This window comes from Silene latifolia, chromosome 9, assembly GCF_048544455.1.
Source record: "Silene latifolia isolate original U9 population chromosome 9, ASM4854445v1, whole genome shotgun sequence".
Classification (NCBI taxonomy): domain Eukaryota; kingdom Viridiplantae; phylum Streptophyta; class Magnoliopsida; order Caryophyllales; family Caryophyllaceae; genus Silene; species Silene latifolia.
The window spans coordinates 11776325-11781382 of NC_133534.1; positions in this window are offsets into that span (position 1 = coordinate 11776325).

Consider the following 5058-nt stretch of genomic DNA (forward strand, 5'->3'; position numbering starts at 1 on the left):
AAGAAATCCGTCTTTGGGAACTCCGGAATGAATAAAATTACATAATAAATTACATAATTTCCTATTATACATTTGTAACTAAAATAAAATAAATCTATTAAATTACAAAACGGTGATACGAGATCACAATAAAATTACAACCGAATCGATATTCCCATACATTTCGGGAAATACCAATTAAATCTAAGGCCATACTAAGTAAAATTACATAATTCAAAATTACAAAAATTAAAATTATGACAATCATAAAGGAAAAATGCAGCATTATAATATGTATGAACATGCTCAGTTTTATGCTAAATCGCCTTTAATTAGCCAATATCGTATATTACTCGGTTTTTACGGATTTGCGTGATTTCAACATTTTATAATCACAAAAATGCATAAATTCATATTTATGCATAAGTTAATTACCCTAACCTCTTAGTACTCAAAATATAGTCTTCACTAATAATTTGACCATAATTAACCCATATATACAAAATTGTTCATAAATGGACCAAAAATTACAAAAATAAGCTATTAAACTTCAAATAAATCACAAAATTTCATATAAATTCAAAATTTGAAATTTAAACTCATGAACATTCTGGAAAAATTCCATGACACTCATAATGTTCAAAATCTTAGGTTAAAAATTTCGAAAATTTACCGGAAAAACAATGTTGCGGTTTATCGATTTTTAATAAAATAATCATTAAAAACATGGAAAAATTATATTCATAAACTTTTCAATTTTAGATCTGAAAAATATAATAAAATGCAACATTAGACGTTTTTCCTAAGTCATAGATTATGTTTTATTAATTTTCCACTAATAATGTCACTATTTATGCTATTTTTCTTCAAAAATCCATAAATCATGCAAAAAGACTTCTTTATAGCCAATTATTTTACACACATCTTGTAAAATTTCATGTGACAACATATTAATTTTCTATGACCAGATTCGAAATTTAACTTATATTAACCTATTTTTCACTTAAATCCGAATTTAATAATGAAAAATTCATTTTTCGAGCATAACAAGTCCAAAAATTATGAAAATTTACAGGTTATCTCAAAATAATATATGTGACAACATATCCATAAACCAAGTGAAAATTCGAAGTAGAGCTAATTTTAGACCAAAAATGACATTTTTACTCATAAAATCACATTTAAATGCCATTATTGTAAATTATGAACAATAAAAATCCGAAAAATTAACCAAAATATCCTAAAACATTTTAGGACCAGAAATATTAACATGCATGGATTAATTTCATGATATCTCATAATAACACAAATTTTACAAGTTTTATTTGTTATTCTTATAACTCGGAAAAACTTTTAACCGATTTGCATGCAAACAACCGTGGCTCTTGATACCGATTGAAAGAAATGTAGATCTTTATACATACTAACATACTCATATATGTCGAAATTAATTGTCATAAAATTAAATACGGATTTTATGAATGCAAACAATATAATAAAATAGAGGAGAAATCATATCCTTACATTGAAATTTCGGTTCAAATGGGCACAAAAGAAATCTCCTTTTCTTTTGTTCTTGAGCTTTCCTTTTATGGAAGAACAAGATCCAAGTGTAGGATCTCTCCTTAGGAATAATACCCAAAGCTAACTCTTAATCTAATTAATATTATTTGAGCTAGTATAATATTAATCTAGTGAAAAATTGAACCAAAATTATTTGGTTTTTACTCTCTAAAACCGGGTAGGAGTAGTAAGTAGGAAGAGTATTATTTTTATCTCTCTAAAAATAATATGTTTTGAAGTGAATGAATAAAATTATTACCAAAAAACATGCATATAGAGAATGATAATAATTTAAGCAAAAGCACCCTTGTTCTAACCAAGGGAAAACCGGTTGGGTGGAAGAGGAAGGCCAATGCATGGGCTAGGTGCTCTTCCACAAGAAGCACTAGGTATGCATGCCTAGTGTAAAAAGAATGATTACATCTTCCACTAAACTAATTAACATTATAAGAATATGTTAATTAAGTCCAATATTTCGGTCCAAATGGATAATATGAAATCCATTTTATTTTTGTCAATTGTCAATATGTCACATGTCATATGTAACATAAATTCGTTATGTATTTTTAACATATTAAAAATCAACGTATTAATAAAAATACGTCATATACAAAAATCGACTTAGTAATTCATAATTACTTGTACCAAAATATTTTACCGTTTATAAATCGCATTTATAATAATTCATTCAAATCCAATTGTTTCTTTAAACAATAATTTCATCCGAGTAATAATACAATTCGATTACTCAAACCGCATCTCATTTAATCACATTTCAATTTGATACGTAAATTTTACTTCCAAAATTGTCCGTCAATTTTTCAAGTAATTTAATTAACTCGTAACATTATACGATTAATTAAATGATCAATTAAGAGTATTGCCCTATAGGTATGACCTAGGGGTCAATCGATCACCACCGTCATACGACAAGTAATGTCAAACTCTAGTCACCAATCATTACCGATATATGTTGACGATTGACAAGAACCAAATTACTTCCCAATTGTATTCTTTAAAATGAGATTTAATAATGATATTTAAATCACATGATCGCACTATTGTTGAGGACACATTTCCCAACAATAAAAGGTTTCCGTCAGTTTATTTAATCACTTTTAACCTTTCTAAACCATTCAAAAGAAAAAGGAGTTACGTAGTTCTCTCTCGTCGCGTTGTTGGCAAATCCCCAAGGCTAGGAGTGTCGGATCGTCTTGTTCTTTGCATCATAGTGTTCCTTGCGTCAAGGGTAAGATCTACATACCAATTTTATACTGTTTCTTTGAGTTTGTTTAAACCGTAATTGGGTAGATTTGGGGGTTTTGGGAGGGTTATGTTGATTAGGTGATAATTGTATGATTATGTGTATAGGAGAAGGGTTCATAGATGAAAGGTTTTGAGACAGCTGCTAGATCGTCTGATGTTTGTGTTGCATTCCAGGTAGGGTTTCCTACTCAAGTATTAATTACATAATGTGTGGTGATTGTGCTGTAGTTAGTGATTGTTGATTGATTCAGACGGTTGTGATTGTATATTGCTGATTGATTCAGACGGTTGTGATTGTATATTGTTGATTGATTCAGACGGTTGTTGATGTTGTATTGTGATTGCTGATTGACTGTCTCTGGTTCTCGAGATGCGTTCTCGGCTGAGTGGAGTCACTTGCGGGAGTGGCTTCACGCCCTAGTTTCGCCCTTCGTGGAACCCGCCACGGAAGGGGATGTGCACATTAATAGGACAGGGTTATCGCTTGGTATGATGAGCGGGGCTTAGGTTGGAACGGCTGCGGTCCCCCACTGGCAGGGCTGGTCCAGTGGACAGTCGGTGACGGAGATTGATTGGAGTGGGTGTGATTGTGTGTGTGACTGTTTGAGCTATGTTGTTTGTTGTGTTGTTGGATCATATAAATTGTGTGTTTAGTACTGACCCCGGTTTATTGTTTTTAAAAACTGTGGTTATCCATTCGGGGGTGGTGAGCAGTTATTGAGCAGGTATGAGACGATGCGTATGGGATAGCTGGGATGAGTCACCACGTTGCAGTTTAGAAGTCTTCCGCTGTGTCTGACGCTTGATAGTATTTTGATAGTAGATAGTTTTGAGAACTTGTTTTTCCTTTTATCAGTTTTGGTTTTGGAACATGTAATCACTTAAACTATAATTACTTTTAAAGTACGTTTCTTTATTGTCTTATGATATTCATTGCCTCGGGCAACCGAGATGGTAGTATCCTTATACCTGAGTGGTCCTGGTAAGGCATTTGGAGTATGGGGGTGTTACACTTTATAAATTATAGGTCCATTACTTTCACAAAGTAACACATTAACTCCACTTTATCTCAATAGATTATAGTTCTATTACTTTCACAAAGTAACACATTAACTCTACTTTATCTCAATAGATTATAGTTCCATTACTTTCACAAAGTAACACAATAACTATAAAACATATTTGTAACAATCTACTCCCACTCTCTCTCTTATAAATACACCTATCTTCTTAAGAGATAGCTTTGTAAGTTACAAACATATGTGGTGAAGTAATTGGAAGTTTGTCAAGACTGACGTGTTATCACATAAAAAAACCACCTCTATCATGGCAGTTTGATTCATGTCATATGCGTGTCTGATCCATGTGATTTGTTAAATAGACTCTTTATTTCAGGTATCTCCTGGTTGACCATCCGTTTAGAATAATGTGTCCGTTTTGGATTGCAAATTCCCTAACGTGTAAGTTCAATAGCTCAACATAACTTTATAATTGATCTTACATAAGTAAGTTGTTACTTTTAGTAACAATGGCATAAGGAGAATCAAATTCATAGCTTATGGACGTATAATGATCTAATCATTATAATTGTCTATTTGATTAATTTAAGTCGATAATCTTATGTTTCACGATGCAAGTAGTTTATGATGATAATTTTAGAACAAGCGATACTTAAAATAAGTGACTTGGGTTGCAAACCAAGTTACCAATATAAAAAATACAACCATTGCTTTAAGGAAATAAACAAATTTCCAAGTCGAACGAGGAAATCAAAATAAGAAAGCTTCCATAGATCTAGCACCATGGGAGGCTACATCTAGCTTCCCTCAAGACCTTCTAGGCTTGTTTTTCTTTGCCCTTGTCCTTGCTTGGATGCCCTAATTATAATAAGAAGGGTAATCATCACAACTTGTATCTAAATACCAAAGTTGAGATCGAAACATAAAAGATAGGGATAGTTATTTACCTACTGGAATAACCTTTCCAGCTTTGGGATCGCCAAGTTATTTTGAACAATTCCTCTTCCAATGCCCAACACCATTACAATAGTGGCATTTGTCCCCGGACGAGGCACTCTTCTTTGGCTTAGAGTAGCTAGCTTCACAAGCTTTTCCATTGTTCTTGTAGGGAGTTTGCTTCTTTCCCTTATTGCCACTTTTCTTGAAATTCCCTTTGCTCTTGTGGACGCGGGCCCACGGGGGCGAAAAGCGAGCAAGATCTTCTGTGCATTTGTGGAGTCGCCACTAATTT